Genomic DNA, 21,792 nt, shown 5'->3' with positions numbered 1-21,792 from the left:
GGATATCTTCACAAGAAGCAATGCATAGAAGAGAATTTGATAGCATGTATAAATGGATAAGATATAACGATTTACTGGAACTGTCACAAGGGGAATATAAGTTAAGATCAAGGGAAAGCTTATTGGAAGAAGGTCATGTATGCCAGTGGTTTTCATATTTGCAACTTAAAGAAAGGTTTAAAATAGATGAGAAAAATGGTGGATTTGAACAAACAGAATCTGAGTTTGAAACAGCACTGTGTACAAATGATGAACATGTTATTGCTAAACTGTATAAATTACTGTTAAGGTATGAGACAGAGGATGAACAAGTAAAAGATTGTATGATAAAATGGCACAAAATGTGGGCCATAATATATCAATGGAAGAGTGGGAAAGTATGTGGGGAAAAGATTTAAAATTTACTTTATGTACAAGTCTTAAAGATAATTTTTATAAGATGATGTATAGATGGTATATGTCACCGTTTAAATTGTCTAAAATGTATAAAGGTATTTCTGGAAAATGTTGGAAATGTGAAGATCAAGAGGGAACATTTTATCATTTATGGTGGACTTGTAAAAAAGCTAAAACATTTTGGAAACGAATACAGTCTTTAGCTCGTTGTTGTTGTTCAGTCGTTCAGTCATGTCCAACTCTTTGTGACCCCATGGACCATAGCACGCCAGGCCTTCCTGTCCTGCGCACACTCCCGGAGTGTGCTCAGGTTCATATTCATTGCATCGGTGATGCTATCTAGCCATCTCATCCTCTGCCATCCCCTTCTCCTTTTGCCTTCAGTCTTTCCCAGCATCAGGGTCTTTTCCAGAGAGTTTTCTCTTCGCATTAGGTGGCCAAAATATTTGAGCTTCAGCTTCAGTATCTGTCCTTCCAATGAGCACTCAGGGTTGATTTCCTTTAGGATGGACTGATTTGACCTCCTTGCAGTCCAGGGCACTCGTAAGAGTCTTCTCCAGCACCACAGTTCGAAAGCATCAATTCTTTGGCGCTCAGCCTTCCTTATAGTCCAGCTCTCACAGCCATACATTACTACTGGGAAAACCATAGCTTTGATTAGACAGACCTTTGTTGGCAAGGTGATGTCTCTGCTTCTTACTATGCTGTCTAGGTTTGCCATAGCTTTCCTCCCAAGGAGTAAGCGTCTTTTAATTTCATGGCTACAGTCACCGTCTGCGTGATCTTGGAGCCCAAGAAAGTAAAATCTGTCACTGCTTCCATTTCTTCTCCTTCTATATGCCAGGAAGTGATAGGGCCAGATGCCATGATCTTCGTTTTTTTAATGTTGAGTTTCAAACCAGCTTTTGCACTCTCCTCTTTCACCCTCAACAAGAGGCTCTTTTGATCCTCTTCACTTTCTGCCATTAGGGTGGTATCGTCTGCATATCGGAGGTTGTTGATAATTTTCCCGGCAATCTTAATTCCGACCTGTGATTCATCCAACCCGGCATTTCTCATGATGTACTCTGCATATAAGTTAAATAAGCAGGGTGACAATATGCAGCCTTGTCGTACTCCTTTCCCAGTTTTGAACCACTCGGTTGTTCCATGTCCAGTTCTTACTGTTGCTTCTTCACCCTCGTACAGGTTTCTCAGGAGACAGGTAAGGTGGTCTGGTACTCCCATCACTTTAAGAATTTGCCACAGTTTGTTGTGATCCACACAATCAAAGGCTTTAGCGTAGTCAATGAAGCAGAAAGAGACGTTTTTCTGGAATTCTCTTGCTTTCTCCATGATGCAGCGAATGTTGGCGATTTGATCTCTAGTTCCTCTGCCTCTTCGAAACCCAGTTTTTACTTCCGGTAGTTCAAGGTTCACATACTGCTGAAGCCTAGCTTGTAGGATTTTGAGCATCACCTTGCTGGCATGTGAAATGAGTGCAATTGTGCGGTAGTTTGAACACTCTTTGGCATTGCCCTTCTTTGGAATTGGAATGCAAACTGACGTTTTCCAGTCTTGTGGCCATTGCTGAGTGTTCCAAATTTGTTGGCATATTGAATGCAGCACTTTAACAGCATCATCTTTTAGGATTTTAAATAGCTCAGCTGGAATACTGTCATCTCCACTAGCTTTGTTGTTACTAATGCTTCCTAAGGCCCACTTGACTTCACTCTCGAGGATGTCCGGCTCAAGTTCAGTGACTGCACTATCATGGCTATCAAGGACATTACTATCATGGCTATCAAGGACATTAAGATCTTTCCTGTATAGTTCTTCTGTGTATTCTTTCCACCTCTTCTTAATCTCATCTGCTTCTGTAAGGTCCCTGCCTTCTTTGTCCTTTATCATGCCCGTCTTTGCACAAAACGTTCCCTTGAGATCTCCAATTTTCTTGAAGAGATCTCTAGTCTTTCCCATTCTGTTGTTTTCCTCGATTTCCTTGCATTGTTCATTTAAGAAGGCCTTCTTGTCTCTCCTTGCTATTCTCTGGAACTCTGCATTCAGTTGGATATATCTTCCCCTTTCTCCCTTGCTTTTCGCTTCCCTTCTTTCCTCAGCTACTTGCAAAGCCTCATCAGACAGCCACTTGGCTTTCTTGCATTTCTTTTTCTTTGGGATGGATGTAGTTGCTGCCTCCTGAACAATGTTACGGACCTCCGTCCATAGTTCCTCAGGCACTCTGTCTATCAGGTCTAATCCCTGAAATCTATTCCTCATCTCCACTGTATATTCATCAGGGATATGATTTAGGTCATACCTGAATGGTTTAGTGGTTTTCCCTACGTTCTTCAATTTAAGCCGAAATTTTGCAAGAAGCAGCTCATGAGCTGAGCCACAGTCAGCTCCAGGTCTTGTTTTGACTGACTGTATAGAGCTTCTCCATCTTTGGCTGCAAAGGACATAATCAATCTGATTTCGATATTGACCATCTGGTGATGTCCATGTGTAGAGTCGTCTCTTGTGCTGTTGGAAAAGAGTGTTTGCTATGATCAGCGTGTTGTCTTGGCAAAACTCTATTAGCTTTTGTCCTGCTTCATTTTGTACACCAAGGCCATGCCTGCCTGTTATCCCAGTGATTTCTTGACTTCCTACTTTAGCATTCCAGTCCCCTATGATGAAGTGGACATCTTTTTTTGGTGTTAGTTCTAGAAGGTGTTGGAGGTCTTCATAGAACCGATCAACCCCAGCTTCTTCGGCATCAGTGGTTGGGGCATAGACTTGAATTACTGTGATGCTGAATGGTTTGCCTTGGATTCGTACTGAGATCATTCTATCATTTTTAAGATTGTACCCCAGTACGGCTTTTCCCACCCTTTTGTTGACTATGAGTGATCCATGAAGGGGTAGTCTTTAGCTCAAAGGATATTAAAGTCTACTATAGAATTAAAGCCAGACACTTTTTTATTGGGACTAACAGATAAACACGTAAAAGACAAGGGGGGAACCCTTTATCTCTACTTGAAAATGGCTGCAAGGTTATTGTATGCACAAAAGTGGAAGAATGAAACAATACCAACTGTGAGTAAGTGGATCATGAAAATGATGGAGCTGGCAGAAATGGCAAAAATTACTATTATAATTAAAGAAGGGTCAACAACTAAATTTATGTTCTGTTGGAAACCTTTTATAGTATTTGTACAAGAAATAGAGAAAAATGATATCTATGTATGTGGATTTTGAATTTTGAGATGGTTAATTCTCTTTTTTGTTGTTAAAATTAGGAGAGAAATGAGATAATGTCTGTGAACTCAATGTATAATATACAATTAAGAGAAGAACTGGAGAATAATAATAAGCATTTGTTGTGTAAGGGGAGCCAAAGGTAGATATCTTACAGTAAAATCTACATTTTAGTGTATGTGTATTGTGTGTTTATGTTGTTGTGGTGGTGTTCTGTTTTTCTTTCTTTTTTAAAAAGATAAAAATTATTATATCAAAAAAAAGGAAGTGCTTGTAATTGAACAGTGTTAGATAGCCTTCTTTGATAATGTGTATAAAATAACTCATAAGGTAAGTTAATTTGAACTTCTTTTAAACTGGTTCTGCCTTGCATTTATTGCCTCTGATACTAAATGTTGTGTTGCTACACTGTCTTTATATAAGCTAACACTACTGCAAGTCACACCAGGCTTCCCAACAGTTGCATGAAGTTCTGTGGCACCAGTGCATAACCAGGGAAAAGCTCAGCAGGAAGAATTCCATCTCTCCCATCCCTTTGCTGAGAAACATAGATGAGGTAGAATGGGACCCTGGCTTTAAAAGTACCAAGTTCTCTCCACCATATTTACAAATCTCTCATGCAATTACTTGGTGCTCAGGATCCTGTTGTAATACAGATCCATTTGTCTTCTCTGGCTTCTATTCTGAATAGACACAGTGTCATAGGAATAAAGGGGCCGCGGTGGCTTAGTGGTTAAGACGCTGAACTGCAGACCGGAAGGTCGGCAGGACAGCAGTTCGAGACCCGAGTGCCGCGTGACGGAGTGAGCTCCTGTCTTCAGTCCCAGCTCCTGCCAACCTAGCAGTTCGAAAGCAAGAAATTGCAAGTAGATAAATAGGTACCGCCTCGGTGGGAAAGGTAACAGCGTTCTGTGCACCTCGGTGTTCAGTCATGTTGGCCACATGACCACTGAAGCATCTTCGGACAGCGCTGGCTCTTCGGCTTAGAAACGGGGATGAACACCACACCCTAGAGTCAGACACGACTGGTTGGGGACACCTTTACATAGGAATAAGCATATTTATTTGAATGTAAAACACAGTGGAGGCCTAGAGCCCCTTAAATACAATCATCTTATAGAGTAACTGCAAACAGCAAGGGGGATTCTTCTTGCTCTGCCTTCAGGAAGTAAATGGCCCCTCCTATGAACATGAACTCTTCATTCACCAGAGTTGGATGCATTTTACCACTGACTCTTACAAGTAGGGCGCAATAGTAACACAATAGCCCTACAGTATTTACAGCTTACAAAATGATATTAAAACAAATGCAAACGTTATTAGCTGGGCACTTGTGTGTAAGTGAATAGATACTTTCATTACAAAAGCTAACTTCTGAGTAAGCCTGCAAAGGATACTAGCAGTATACCGTTGCCTCCTCCCCCTTTTGCTTCCCTTCCTTTCTTAATCAATGATATACATTTCAGGCTCGACACCCTCATCCTCATCATGTTCATCAGTCATTTTCACAAAAAGTTTAAAGACATATATATGTCGTGCTGCAAACTGGAGTAAAAAGTGTAAACATGCCACTGTTCAGCACATTTAACTTGCTCTAACTGTGGCAATTTTTATTGGATCACATTGCATTTTTGAAGAATTGTAGACCTCATCAGGCAGAACATGGATACCAGGTTTCACAGTATTAGCAATAAAGGTGTCAGTTTTGTAAGCAATAAAGTTTTTAGGATTAAAATGGTGGAACCTTGTATGTGTGGGGTTCATCACATGGAGCTTTTATCTTGCTATTGAGATGGCTCTCTCTTGGAAGTTTGCGGGCTCTTTAGATGACGCCGTCACCCTCCAGGGTGTCTCCCGTCATTACCTCCAGCCTATCTCATGTTTTTACCAAATGCAAAACATGTGGTATTTTTTCCACCCCACAGAACAGGAGTGCCATGACCTCCCTGTGAAATTCTCCAATATCAGAAGAAAGAGCTGTGCTTCTGTTCTGTGGGCATTTGTTTTCAGTTGTTGGGGGCTTGGTCAGGATGAGATTTGACAGGAGTGAGGGCAAGAATTGCCTGCTGATTGTGTCTCCTGCCTCTGCATTTCTGAATTGGAGGGAGAAGAGGATAAAATGTCTCCCTGCAACGAAGGGAGACACATCTGATTCCCCACCCCAGCAAGCTCAGAAGCAACGTTCGCTGTTGTTTCAGAGCACCCTATTAAGTTCAATGTGGCTTACTTCCAAGTAAGTGTACCAAGGGTTGCAGACTTACAGCACAATCTGACGTTTTATGTCTACTCAGAAGTAAGTCAGAGGTTTCTTGGGAGCCAATATTTACGCCATGGTGGGCACCAGTGATCATGCAAACTGAAGGGTAGTTTGTCTGCCGAACTCGATACACTGATTTTTGTGCTACAGATCTTTATATTTTGAATTTTTTTAAGGGACTTGCCAAAAACTTTTTTAAAAAATTCTTGGAAGGATTGGGTGACATTTGCTGGGAGAGGGCTACCAAAATTCTCATGAATCTGTATAGTGGGTTTTGTACAAGAGGAGCCCCTACATTTTGAAGGCATCTAAACAAGGATGTACATATCCCATTGTTCTTTACACAGGAACATCAGGAGCTGCCTCATACTGAGTCATTAGTCCATCTAGCTCAGTGCTGTTGACACTGACTGGCAGCAGCTTTGCAGGATTAGAATCTAATGCAGGTTAGCACAAGTAGAATGAAATTCTGGTTAAAACAAACAAACAAACCAACAAAGAGAAAATGGATTCCATTGATGTCCAGACACCTGACAATCCATGAAACACCTAGTTTGGCTTGGACAGATTTGGAGGCCAGCCACCTTGACTTGGGCACTGGACAGGATTCCAAGTTTGAAAACCTGAGGCTTCATCTGTCCCACTGACTCTCGTGGGATTTTTTGTTAATGGCTACTGTTGTTTTTCTCTTTGTTAGATTTGGATGATATTTTCAGATTCAGTATCCCCTTTGGGAGGAATAAGCCTGCCAAATTTCAGAAAAAATGGTGCAGGAAATCTCGTGCTGCTCACCAATATACCTTTTAATTTGTTTGCTGACTTGAATTAAAATTTCAGGGATAGTGGCCTTTCTCATGGGATTGAGCCTGCCATATTCAGAATGATAGCTGCAGGGGAGTTTGTGCAAGAGCAGCCTTGACATTTTGAAGGTCTCCAGAAGAGGATGCATTTATCTCCCTATCTTACTTGTGGACCATTGTTCTGAATGTGGCAGCCAGCCTAGAAGTGTGGCTAATTAATAATCCTGCAAAGTTTCATAAGGATATGTACAGCAGTTCATGTGGAATAAAAGCCCCTACAGTTTGAGGGCAATTTGTATAAAAATTGCATTGTTTTTAGAGGTCTCTCCAGGCAAGAAAACTGCAAAGTTTCAGAAGAGTGTGTCCAAAGGCTAAGGAGTTATGATGCTTGGAAATGTGTAAGGCTTTTTTCATACAGAAGAAATGTGGTGGTGACATCGGGAAAATGGGCTATCTCATGTTCCACCCCATCTCATCTATTCTATACTTGCCTGTCTGTACTACTCAGACAGAGTATAGCTGTATGACAACTCCAGCCTTATGGTTTTACCAGTAATTTTACTACTTGGGAATAAAAACAAACTTCTTTCCAAATTCATAGAGGTAAATTTTGTTTCGGTCTCTAGCTCTCCCTCTGCCTCAATCTCTGCCCCCACTTCTCATATTTCTCATAACCCTCTCTTTCTTCTTTCTAACTAGGGAAAAGGAAGATAGGTTCACTGGCTAATTCTAAACAAACAAACAGAATGACAGAAAGTACAAAAACAGAAAAGGAGAGGTTAAGGCATCTGAGAGAAAGCAAATACATCATTTCTGGAAAAAAGCCGAGAGAATGGTTGAGGAGAAAGAAACCAATCTTGAGGAGAAACAAATCAGTGAACTAACAAAACTGGAATCCAACTGACCACACCTAAACACAGGACTTCTCACTTCCTACTTGTTTTGCCACAAGCAGGAAGTGAGAAAAATTGAAAATAATCCATGATTGGAGCCCCTGGTAAAATGTGCCCTAGGATTAGAAAGTGGATCATTCAGCCACTCAAACGAACTCCTCCTCTTCCCTGTTGATCATAGTCAACATTTAGAGGAAGGACGATGCTCTTTGGGAAGGAGAGGAAATGTCTGCATCTCCAAAGCCTGAGTTTGTAACAAAGCCTCATCCAGATCCAGGTACACTTCTGATTGCTTTGGAAGGAAACCCTCTTAGCCTCCCAAAGCACCAGGGACAGCCCAAAGTGCCCAGGTCAGGTTGGACTTCAGCCAAATTTGATGTACATCCCTACTTTCTGCCATGAAGAACATTCTCTAAGTGATTATATGGGGGGGGGAACTTCATATCTAATATTTATGGCATGCAGAGTGCAGACATGAAGTCCAAGCATTTTTTTCCATGACAATGGAAGGAGGTAGAAGGAGATGCCAATCATGGCTTACCCAGTTTTTTCAAGGGGCTGGCTTTGCTCCATGCAGGCCCCCATGAGAAAGTGTATCACATCAGTAAAAGTCACTTCACAGAACATGCTTCTATGTAGGCTGGGGCTGGGGGTTAAAGTGAATGTCATCTGACAGGCAAGTGCTGCTCAACCAATAAGAGAGGCTTCCCCCCTCCAGGCTCTCCCCCCGCCTTTCACTGATAAAATCCCGGGAGGTTTCCCTTTGTGTCACTATAGAAATCACTATCCTTCTCTCTCTCTTTCTGTCTCTCCCCCGGAGCATTATTTACTCCTTCAAAGAACAATCACTAAAGGAACGCAGTGTTCTTTCTGCCCTGATCAGCTGATGATGCAATCAATTGAAGCTTCAAAGCTTTGACATTAAAGCTCCTAAATGCATTATTTTGATTAATGGGAATCTAGTAACTCAGGGAGTGCAAATTTTGGGGACAAGCCTCATTGACCACAGTGGGAGTTACTTCTGAGTAGACACATATATATTTGTGCTGGGAACGACAGAGGGGAAACAAAGGGATGGGAAACCAGCCCCTTTTCTAACCCAATGCTGCAAAGGATCTGGTGATCAAAGGTGGAAGTCACTACTTCCGAATGGCAATAAACCAAACAACAGAGAATCACAGGATCGGGAAAGTGCTTCACAGCCTTTAGGGAATTAGTGCTTTAAAATCTGCTATTTCAATTGAGGGGGATCTCTGTAAATGCTGTTCTGAGCATTCAGGAGACAAGCTTCATTGAGCACAATGGGGGTTACTTCTGAGTTGTCACTAATTGGTTTGTGCAGGGATGGGAAACCCATTGGAAACACCCCTTCAATGGGGTCATGGTGAAAGGCACACCCCCGGGCAGGCCTCACATACCCGAGGTAAATGCAGGGCTTGGGGTACACAGCAACTATACTGTGAGAACACAATTTAAGGAAAAGGATTGGACTTTAAGCAGTCTCAGGAAATCCACTTTTTCCGTGGGTAGCTCCAGGGTGGCTGCTGGATGGCCACGACATCATATATCCCTAACGACCTCCAAACAGAGCCAGCTCAGAGTAAATCTTTCATGGAGACATCCCCAAAATACTGTAAGGCATATAGGGAAGGCACAGGAGCCCAATTCAGTCCAGGAATCTGGTGGACCTGCTCTCCTGCCTGCACCCCCAAGCCCTGCTCACTGAGCCCCTGCCCCTGCTTGCCCCCTGCCCACGCTCATGAATGGCCTGCACTCACCCCGGCAGCCTTGTCGAGCTTCGCAGTCTCCATTTTCTAATAAAATGGCGATTGCCAAAATGCACAAATTTGTGCAGATGTGAAAATGCACATTTTTGCAAATGCACATATTTGCATATGCACGAAAATGCATGTTTTATGAAAAATACACATTTTTGAATGCACGCTAATGTGTGCCTTTGCAAAAATGTGCATTTCACAATGAGAATATGAGCATTCACAAAAATGTGCATTTTCATGCATACAAAAACATGCCCAGCATTGCAATAGCCATTTTTTTTAGAAATGGCAACTGCGGAGCTCGATGAGGCCACTGGGGTGGGTGAGTGCAAGCTGCTTGCCAAGAGTGGAGGGGCTTGAGCGCAGTCTGGGAACTGGCAGGAGCAGGGGCTGGGCAGGAGCTCCGAGAGTTCACACATCCCTAAAAGCATGTAAGATAACAGTTAAATCACACACACTTCAGGATTGTTGTGTTTGTGACAGAAGTGACTTATTGGGATGTGACAAAAATAGCAATACAAACCTGAGATTACAACAGAGAGACTTTTTTCTCATACATGATCATATTTTCTCTTTCATCATACTTCAGTTTCTTTGGCAAACTTTATCAATTTTGTTTCATCAGTACATGTGAAGGAAAAGTTTAGGTCTCAAAAGATCACTTTTCTCTCTTCTACTTGGTTGCATTGCACTCTTGAGAATAAGGTTCTCTAAGCCCCATAGATACATTCATAAATCTCTTCCATTTAAATTCTGAATGCTTATTACCAGCATTTTTGTATCAGCTCCACACAGTGTGGCTGGGTCAAAAGAAAGCATGAAATAGCTGTTACACTTCTCGCAAAATTGTCTTGAACCAATGATGAAGAATTTCATGTCAAGTGGATAGAAATCTATGAATGAAAATTAAGTCATTGTATGAGAATTCTCTTTTTGTACACTTCATCATTCAGTAATTAATTTGATTTCCACTCATCACCTCTCTGCTTTGTGTGTGTGTGTGTGTTTTGTCTGTTTGTTTGCTTTTAGGATAGGGTTAATGTGGTATAGTACTGAAGACTACGACCTGTGAGCCTGGACAGGACCTGATCAAAGCCGAAGCTTTTCTTCCCATCTCCTACATGGGGATATGAATGTTGATACTATGATATTACAGAGTTGTCATACTTCAATAGTATATGAGAAATTCTCTCAACACTAAAGAACGGAAGTGTTGTTGTTGTTGTGATGATGGTGATGGAACCAATGGGATGTAAGTTATTCCTAACAAACTTTTCACATTGATTTCAGTGGCATCTAAGCACAATGAACTTAAGTTGGGTACAACCAATAAAGCAAAATCAGCTATTTCCTAAAAATCCAGGACACTTCCTAATAGGGATGTACAAAAATTCCGCTATGGATCTCGGGGAGGCCGAATGCCAACGCATTCAACCCCCCAAAATCGGTGGCGGAACGGCCCGCCCCCACCCCCCCGGGACGAGACTTACCTTGGGCGGATCTTCCTGGCAGCGGCGGCTCCGGCGGCAGCTGCACCAGCAGTTCGGCGGAGGCGGCTGCGGCAGCCTGTCTTCCAACCGGCCGCCTCCGCCATTTCCAGTTAAAAAAAAAAAAAAACGTGATAGGCTACGTAAATGTTTACATAGCCTATCACGGTTGACTTAAAAAAAAACAACGCGCGTATGCAAATGTCTACGCAATTTGCGTTCCTCTTATTTTCGCCGTCTTAGTCTATGTAAATGTTTACATAGACTAAGACGTGCCAAAAAAAGGAACGCAAACGGCAGCGGCCGTGGCCGCCGCCATTTGCATACACACGTTGTTGTTGTTGTTTTTTAAGTCAGCCGTGATAGGCTACGTAAACATTTACGTAGCCTATCATGGCTGACTGCAGGGATGCAAATGGCGGTGGCTACGGCCACTGCCATTTGTGTCCCTGCTAGCCAGCGACCGGATGTCCGGCTGCTGGCGGAGCCAGCCGGCGGCTCCACAGAATTACTGCGGAGCACAGCCGGCCGGCCAGGATTCCGAGGGGGGAGGAACGGAGCGCCTCCCCCCCGGCGAGGATTCCGGGGGGAGGGACGGAATGCCTCCCCCCCAACCATAAACAGATTCCATGAAAGGTAAGTGCCTTTCGTACATCCCTACTTCCTAAGTATCAAGATCTGCATGAGCAGGCCCTTTGAAGGCACCATTACCTATAGAAGGACCATTTGTCAGGCAGATGCGAATTGCTCCCAAATTATCGAATGGACTCCCTCTAGAACTATGTTTGGCCCTCACTCTCTTGGCCCTTAGAATAGGTATAATGACATATCTTTACCATTTACCCTTTTAAAGTTGTAGTATTATATATATATATATATATATATATATATATAAACCAGTTTTGATGTTCTTGTTTCTATTATTATACTGTTTTATTATTTTGAATCATTGTCTACCACCTTGATGGCTCTTTAGGAGATAAGGCAGTATATAAATGCTAATAATAACTAATAAATGAATACGCCTTTTTGTGATTATGTTGATGGTGTGCATACTATATGGACCTTTTGTGGCTAGGAGAGCTTTCTTTGATTGATTGATTGATTGATTGGGAGTTCCTCTGCTGATGATTTCCCCCCCAAAAAATATTTAAAATATAAGCTCTTTCTAAGGGATTATGTTTTCTTAAAGCTTAGTAAGTGTTGAAAAGGTCATCTGCATATTGTAGCAATAAGAATGATACTATTATATTTTATTTTTAATGGCAATTTCAAGAAGTGCAGCTTTCCTTCCTGTAATATTGACATGCCATTTAATGGGGACGTCCTTTTGTTTTGTTCCACAGTTGACATGCCTCTTAGGAGGAGCAAGCTATGAGTAATCAATCCTCCATGTCAGAGTTCCTGCTCCTGGACTTCTCAGAGACTCAGGAACAGCGGATTCTCCACTTCCTTGTGTTCGTGGTATTGTACTTGTCAACCCTAACAGGGAACCTTCTCATCATCTCTGCGGTAGCCTTTGACCATCACCTGCACACCCCCATGTATTTCTTTCTCATGAACCTCGCCTTCCTTGACCTTAGTTCAGTTTCAGTCATTATTCCCAAGTCCATGACCAATACCCTCATGAATAGTAGATACATTTCTTTTTCAGGATGTGTTGCTCAAGTCTTCTTGCTCATCTTCTTGGTAGGATCTGACTTCCTCCTCCTCACAATCATGGCATATGATCGGTATGTTGCCATTTGTAATCCACTACAATATCAGATGGTGATGGACAGGAGAGCTTGCATTGAAATGGTTGCTATGGTGTGGATCAGTTGCCTTTTGTATGGGTAGATAGGGAAATATTCTACCAATGGGGAAATATTCACAATTAATTGAACACATTTTATGTAAGAGGGTGTGGGTGGGATAGGAGACTTGTGGTCTATATCTCCTTTTTATAGACCATATTTTAAAAATTGTGGGGGGGGGGCAGTAATCCTTGAAATATCCCTATTGTTTCCATTCTTATTTTGCTCATGTAGATACACAGAGACAATATGCAAGGTGGAAATATTAAGATCTATGTTATCAAAGCAACATTAGTGCTAGGACTGTGACATCATTGAATTCTGCATTTTATGACCTGGGTAACTCATTTTGCAATTCTGTATGACTGAGGTGGCTGAGTTTTGCTCTGGAGTGCCCATTGACAACCTTGAAGTTTTTCATCCTAAAGCTTCTTGCTGAACTTCAGCATGGAGATGAATTTGGATATGCCAGACTGTGAGATCAGAGTCATTGAAGGACAGACAAGGCCAGAATGGATTGGTGAGTGGAGTTAACAGCAGTTGGAGAAATGTGGTGAGAAGGAGGACAGAGACAGTTAGGGAGAGATCCGGGAAGGAGGGAGCTTAGTTAAGATGGATAGACAGTGACAGGAATCAGGGGGCAGAGTCAGTCTGTTAATGGTGCAATCTTATGGATTGCCTCCCACTGCTTTGCCAAAGGTTGTTTTTGGATATTCAGAGGCAATGAACACACCAATGGGTGAACAAAAGAAGTTTGTTTAGCAAAAAAGAGGTTAATATGTTGGAGGGGAGAAAAACATACATTCAAAACATAAGCATATGTTCCTTCAGGCACCAGGAACCCCGGCCTCATAGCAAGATAAGATTAGCAGCAAACATAAACCCATAACAGCCTGGCCTGCAGCACATCTTCCAGATTGCCCTGCAGTGAGGTTTGGCCTTGGGAGGGCCCTAGGGAATCAGATACAATCCCATTCATCCTTCTGGAATTGGCCCCATGACTTCAGGGGAAAATCACTAGACCTAATAATGGGCAGGCTGCTAGCTCAGAAGAGAATGTTCTTCTCAGCCATTCCACAAAAACAAGCAGCTAATACTGTGGTCCTGCCAGAGGCTTATCTGAAGCATTGAATACAAGATCGAAAGAAGCAGTTCCCTGGGAGCTGGTTGAAAAGGCATCCAACTCCATAAACAGGCCCCAACAGCACTCTGGACATGGGCAAGCAAACTGATGCACCACTAAATCCTTAAAATGCAATAAAGGTAAAGGTGTCCCCAACCAGTCGTGTCCGACTCTAGGGTGTGGTGCTCATCCCCATTTCTAAGCCAAAGAGCCAGCGCTGTCCGAAGATGCTTCAGTGGTCATGTGGCCAACATGACTGAACACCGAGGTGCACAGAACGCTGTTACCTTTCCCGCCGAGGCGGTACCTATTTATCTACTTGCAATTTCTTGCTTTCGAACTGCTAGGTTGGCAGGAGCTGGGACTGAAGACGGGAGCTCACTCCATCACGCAGCACTCGGGTCTCGAACTGCTGACCTGCCAACCTTCCAGTCTGCAGTTCAGCATCTTAACCACTAAGCCACCGTGGCCCTAAAATGCAATAGTCCTCCACATTTCTACTACACCCACTAGATGGTGCCTCCACTCTTGGAGGATTCTGAGTATCCAGTGCCCTGCTGGTAGGGATGTGTGCTCACACAGATACACCAGAAGCACTGTGAATCACCCACAGGCTCTAGCTTCACAGCTCTATTTTGCGTATAAGTCTATGGGCCAGCGCTGCCGATCGCCATGTTTTTTAAAAACACAGCGATCAGGATAATGACAAACAGGCCCAGATAAGTTGTGGGCTGCTCACTGGGTATGGAGTGGGGGCTTGACTGCAGCCTGGAGGCCAGACAGCAGGGGAGAGCTTGGTGGATGCAGCTTGGGGGGCGCGGGCACCAGAGGTCCAAAAGATCTGGACTGCTGCCAGCAGGGCAGAAGGAGTGACAGAGGCAATTGATGTCTCTCCATACTCCCTTTTTGAAACATTTCCCTTTCGACAGGCCTCTGAGCTTATCTAGAGGAGGTGTGTTGGTGGAGGTGCTCTGGGCCTGGAGAGCCCATAGGATTTCTCCTATTCTGGCCTCTCCCCTCGCCACCCACCACAGCACCCCCTTTCCAGGCTCCATGAGGTCCTCCAAGGTTGCTTTTGCGACCTCAGAAAGCAGCTGGCACAGTTCTTGGAATGGTGGCTGCAAGGGGGTGTGGACAGGGGATGGGATAAGATGGAGTAGTCCCCCTCCCAAAGTCATACAAGTGTCTACGGCTTCAGGAAAAGGGACTCCAAGAAGTCCTATGGTCCCTGGGACCCTTTCCAGGGACCATACGGTTGTTCTCTATAGAGCTGCTCTCTAAGTTATTCAGTAAATAGAATCAGAGACAATTTGTAAATGAGAAAGGGAGGGAGAGGAATTATTTGAAGCAGAGCAGTGGTGTTAACTTTTTCGAACCATTATTGTTAGTCATTATTTATCTGTTATCATTTATGCTGAATGTTGACTTGTTAAATAAAGATATGTTGTTGCAGGGGTGTTGCTGGGGTCTTAAAAGATCTGGGGCACAGGCCCATAACACAAATTTGCATATATATATATATATATATATAGAGAGAGAGAGAGAGAGAAACACACACACATACCAGTCTAATATATATATATATATATATATATATATATACACATACATACAGTATACATGTGTGTGTGTGTGTGGTGCGTGCATACAGTGTGCTTGCATGTGTGTATAGATTACGTACACAGATACATATATAAGAAGTGTGCACTGATCCCCCACCCCACTTCAACTCAGACCCCGATTCAGCATTTTGAAAAACATCCTACTTCTTCTTAGGCCAATTTGTAGTCGGACCTATTCAGCTCAGCACCAAACCTGAGTCAAGGTATAGAAAAATGAGACTTTCTGCTTCCTTTTGACTACCATGGGAAATTAGAAAAACAACAACACTGTAACTTTTTTCTCTTGGTCAGAACTGGATAATTTCAGGCATAGTAGCCCCCTAGAAGGGGATTACAGCTGCCCAATGTCAGAAAAATAGGTGCAGGCTTTATATTTTGATTTTCTTTTAAAGGGAACTGCCAATAACGTTTCAATTCCTTGGAAGAATTGGATAAAAATTTCAGAATTCATTGCCCCATCAGAGGAGATCATGTCTGGCAAATTTCAGAATGATAGCCACAAGGGGTTTTGTGCAAGGGTGGTCTTGACATTTTGAGGTCTCCAAAAGAGGACATACTTATCTCCCTATGTTCCTTGTGGACCATTGTTCTGAAAGTTATAGACAGCCTAAATAAGAAACCAACAAAGTTTCAAAAGGATAGGTGCAGCAGTTCATGTGAAAGGGGAGTTCTCCAGTTTGGGGGAGGGAGTGATTTGCTTTCCCTTCCATTCACCCCTTCCCCAATAGTTTTTCAGTAAAGTTGTATGAAAATGCACAGGTCATTAGAGCTGTCCCCCAGGCAAGAAACCTGCAAAGTTTCTGAAGGATATACATGCATTCTAATTTAGAATTACTAGAATTTATTTACATTTCACCAATGTTAGCAGCAGGGGAACCCAGGTGGGAAGGTGCTATTGCACCCATGTCCTGCTTGTGGGTTTCCAATGGGCATCTGGTTGGCCACTGTGTGAACAGAATGTTGGACTAGATGGACCTTGGTCTGAGGCAGCATGGCTCTTCTTATGTTCTGCAGAATGTTCTTCTTTCACCACTGAGCACTTGCATTCTCCCTCTACCAACTCTATTCCCCTCCATGCAACCATCCCTCCTCATCCTACCATCCTCCAGCAACTTTTCATAAAAGCAGATGTCTTATTTTGTGCAACTCCTCTCTATGCACAAGCTCTCATTGCATCTTCCTATCCATAACTTCATTTGCTCCAAGACTTCACTAGGATTTGGCCAATGAGTCTATTTTCAAAACTAGGGCTCAGTTATGGAGAAACTCTGAGCATGCACTAAGTGCCTTTCTCTCACCACTGAAGCTAGAGTTCAATTCATGCAAAAAAAAAACCCCAAACCCACAAATGACAAAACATGCATAGGACTCAGCTGAAAGGGTAGTCAATTTATTAGACAGAATTGGGTAGGAACTGTATTATGCCTGCGGTACCATGCTCACAACTCAGGACTTATTTCTGAGTAGACATGCAGAACATTGAGGTGCAAACCTCCCTGCAAAAGTAACTTGTGCTGGAATCCTATGCGCACTTTCCTGAGGGTAAGCCTCATTAAACATAATGGGACTTCTCAGTAGGCATAGGATTGCATAAATTAGCAATATTTATCTCCCCACCACTTAAAAAACAAACCAAAAACTCCTATTGTTAAGAAAGCTTTCTGTTCAGAGGAACACAGGAAGCTGCCTTGTACTGAGTCAGACCCTGGGTCCATCTAGCACAGTATTGTTGACACTGACTGGCAGCAGCGGCTCTCCAGGGTTTCAGGCAGGATTTTTTCCTACCCCTACCTGGAGATGCCAGGGATTGAACCTGGGACCTTCTGCATGCCAAGTATGTGCTCTGCCACTGAGCTACAGCCCTTCCTATTGCTGGATAACGGCAACTGACAAACAAAACAGCCCCAGATTTGTTTCTCTGCAACCATGTGAACCCACTTTTCTCAAAGGCTTGAGTGAGAAGGAGAAAAACCAACCCTCTTGTCTGTTTGCATAACATCAATAGGGATGGTGGAGAATTCCTCCATGGACTCCAATGAGGCTGGATTCTAGAATCCCCCCACCCCCGGAGTCTGTGGCGGAACAGAACACTTACCTCCACCTCCCCACAGAATCCTCTTCGGCCAGATCCTCCAGCTCCAGATTGCCAGCGATACAGCCGCCATGCCATATCGCTGGCTGATGGGGACTGACTGCGGATGCAAATGGCATCCAGGATACCATTTGTGGCCATAAAGGCCTTAGTTGAAGATAAATGCAGCCAAAATGGCTGCATTTAGCTTAAACAAAGACCTTTATGGCCACAAATGGCATCCTGTATGCCATTTGCATCCATGTTTTTCATTCATGCAATAGGCTACGCAAATATTTGCATAGCCTATCATGTAAAACAGGGACACAAATGGCATTTTTGTTTTCCAATGCAAGTCAAAGGGAAAATGTAAAAACAAACAAAAAAAGCAATTGGGACAGCTCGAAAGATCCAGGGCACAGCTCAGAAAAGATCCAGGGCCCATGCCCAGGTGGGCCTCTTAATGACGCCCCTGTGTTGTTGTGTTTTTTTGGTTTTTGTTCTAAATGCCTATGTTCTGGTCTGGCTAGAATTGAAGACTAGTATATCTCACCCCACATACTAAGAGTATAAAGAAGAAAGACATTTTTACCAAAGCCATTGTGGGCTAAATGCATTCCCTAAAGGTGCACACTGTTTTAACTGTTTTATTGTTTTAGATTTTTTAAATTGGCATTGGCTTGTTTAGTGGTTTAATATGCAGTTTGCTGTTTAAATTATTATTGTTTTATACTGTTTAAATTTATTTTATCTGTATACTACCCTGAGATAGGGTAGGGTACAAATATTTTAAATAGATAAATATAATCAGTAAACTCTGCTTGCTTCCAAACACAAGGAGATGACAGAGAATGTCCTGTAGCTTGATCAGTTCCTTTTTCCTGCTCCCTCCCCTTCCACTTCCTCCTCTTCTCTCTTCAACAAGCAACATGTGGCACCTCGCTGAAGGAAGCAAGTCTCATGGCTTTACTTACTTACACTCACCCCCCCACACTTGATGAGGTGCTAGGAGCTCAAAAGTGTTAGCCTTCTTTGATGATGTGTATAAAATAGGGATGTACGAAAGTCACTTACCTTTTCGCAGGGGTGCTTCGCGGTGGGGGGGAGGCGCTTCACTTCTCCCCCCGAAGTTCAGGTGAGGGGGGGAGGCATCCTGCCTCGCCCGGCTGAAATTCGGGCCAGGGGGGAGGCGCCCCACCTCGCCCGGCCGAAATTCAGGCCAGGGAGAAGCACTCCGTCTCCCCGGCCGCGAAAGAAAAAGTAAAAAAACAAAACAAAACAAAAAACCCATGATAGGCTACGTAACGATTAACGTAGCCTATCACGGCTAGATTTCCAAAGTCAGCCGTGATAGGCTACGTTAATCGTTACATAGCCTATCACGGGTGACTTTGAAAAAAAAAAAGTGCGTACGCAAATGGCGGCGCCCTATGGGCGCTGCCATTTGCGTTCCTTATTTGGTCCCGGTAGTCTACATAAAGATTTACGTAGACTACCAGGACCAAATAAGGAACGCAAATTCCTTTGTGTACGCGCCTTTTTTTTTTCAAAGTCACCCGTGATAGGCTACGTAACGATTTTCGTAGCCTATCACAGCTGACTTTGGAAATCTAGCCATGATAGGCTACGTTAATCGTTATGTAGCCTATCACGGGGTTTTGTTTTGTTTTTACACTTTACTTTGTAATGGCGGCGGCGGCGGCAGCCGGTCGGAAGACCAGCTGCCGCCCCCGCCCCCGAGGAAAGGCCGACGAACCACCGCTGGGACCCGCCTATGGGAGGGACATTCGCCAAAGGTAAGTCCCATCCCAGGGGGGGCGGGGGGGGCGGAGAATTTCACCGCCGATTTTGGAGGGGCGAATGCGTTGGCGCTCGGCCCCCCAAAGATTTGGGGAGAAATTCTCCGCCACCCCTAGTATAAAAGCACTAATAAAGTAAGTTGATTTGAAACTCTTTTAAACTGGATCTAGCCTGTGTTTTTTGCCTGTAATACTTAGGGATGGCAGAGAATTCTGCCACGGATTTCAGTGAGGCCGAATGTTCATGAATGGAATGGCCTCCCACCCCCCGCCACCGTGCAGAATCCCCCCAGACCGAAACTTACCTGGGGTTCCAGCGGCTCCAGCGGCGGCGGCTGTTCTTTCGGCCAGCTGCTGCGGTTGCCATTTGCGTCCTGCCAAGCTGCCATGATAGGCTACGTAAGTATTTATGTAGCCTATCACGGTAAAGGCAGCCACGCAAATGGCGGCCACTACACCATTTGTGTGGCTGCCTTTACCGTGATAGGCTACGTAAATACTTACGTAGCCTATCACGGAAAGAGCAGTGGCACAAATGGTGTAGCAGCCGTTGTTTGCATCCCTGCTCTTTGCCACGATAGGCTACTTAAATACTTATGTAGCCTATCACGGCAGCATGGCAGGACGCTAATGGCGATCACTACGTTGGCCACCATTTGCATCTGCAGCAGCCCAGCCATGACCAGAACTCTGGCTGCAGACAGCCCTGGCCAGCGGCTCCACAGAGCTACCGTGGAGCGGATCCGGCCAGGGAGGATTCTGGGGGGAGGGACGGAGCACCTCTCCCCCACTGCAAATCACACCTGCAAAAAGGTAAGTGACTTTCGTACATCCCTAGTAATACTAAATGCTGTGTTAACTAGGAATGTGCGAAAGTGACTTACCTGTTCGCGAATTATGTTTATGGTGGGGAGGAGGCATTCCGTCCCTCCCCCTGGAATCCTCGATGGGGGGAGGTGCTCCGTTCCTCCCCCCCGGAATCCTCGAATGGCCGGCTGTGCTCCGTGGCAGCTCCGCGGAGCAGCCAGCCAGGCCCAGCCAGGCGAGAGCCGTCCGCAGCCGGATTTCCGGCCGCGGAGGGCTCTGGGTAAAAAAACATAAACAAAACCCGCATACGCAAATGGTGGCAGGTACGGCCGCTGCCATTTGTGTTCCTTCTTTTTGGCTGACTGAATCTATGTAAATATTTACGTAGACTATGATGGCGAAAATAAAGGGGAACGCAAATAGCATAGTGGGCGCTATTTGCATCCCTTTATGATTCATTGTTTTAGCCTACGTAAATCTTTACGTAGGCTAAAATGGCAAATCAAAAGGGGACGCAAATAGCACCCACTACGCTATTTGCATTCCCCTTTATTTTTTCCCTCATAGTCTACGTAAATATTTACGTAGACTAAGACGGCCAAAAAGAAGGAACACAAATGGCGGCAACCGTAGCCACCGCCAATTGCGTATGCTGGGTGTTTTTTTTTTTAAACCCACCCAGCCATGATAGGCTACATAAATCTTTATATAGCCTATCACATCTTTTTTTCTTTCTTTTTTTACCAAGACTGGAAATGGCAGCGGAGGCAACCGGTCGGAAGACCAGCTGTCACAACTGCCGCCGCCGCCGCCCGGAAGATCCGCCCCAGGTAAGTCTCGTCCCGGGAGGGATCCGCGGGGGGACAGGCTGTTCCACCACAGATTTCGGGGGGCTGAATGCACTGGCATTCAGCCTCACCGAGATCCGTGGCGGAATTCTCTGCCATCCCTAGTGTTAACATGCTTTCTCTCTATATAAGAACACTGCTGTAAGTCAAACCAGACTTTCCAACAATTGTATGAAGTCGTGTGGCATGTATTGATGCATAAGCAGGAAAAAGCTAAGCAGGAAGAACTCCATCTCTCCCGCCCCTTCCCTGAGAAGCATAGATAAGGTGGAATGGGACCCAGGATTAAAAATATCACATTGCCCCCGCCATGGTTGCACATCTCTCATGCAACTACTTGGTGCTCAGGATCCTGTTGTAATAATGATTTCATCTTCTCTAGTTTCCATTCAGAATACACACAGTGTAAGAGGTATTAATTCAACATATTTATTTGAGTGTAAACCACAGTGGAGGCCTAGAGGCTCTTAAATACAATCATCTACAGCAAACAGCAAGGGGTTCTTCTTACCACACTATGTCCAGGAAGCAAATGGCCCTTCCTATGAATATGAACTTTTCATTCACCAGAGTTTCACACATTTTCAAATTGGGCACAATACTGATACAATTGCCCTGCAATATTTACAGCTTACACAAATCTGAAATGCACACACACATTATTACCTGGCTATATGTGCGTAAATGAATAGATATGTCTTTCTTAGTTCAGAAATGTGAGTAAGCCTGAACAGGATTCTAACAGTATACCTTCCTTTTTCTTTTTTTTGTTTCCTCCCTCCTTTAAACAAAGATACACATTTCAGGCATGACATGCTCAAACCCATAATGTTCATCAGCCATTTTTGCCAACAGTTTGAAGACATATAGATAGGGAATCTCTACACCAGCCT

Source organism: Heloderma suspectum, chromosome 6 (assembly GCF_057233095.1).
Source record: "Heloderma suspectum isolate Gila_16-S chromosome 6, 16-S_ref, whole genome shotgun sequence".
NCBI lineage: Eukaryota > Metazoa > Chordata > Lepidosauria > Squamata > Helodermatidae > Heloderma > Heloderma suspectum.
The sequence above is the reverse complement of the archived record's forward strand: the minus strand, read 5'-3'. Positions refer to the sequence as shown.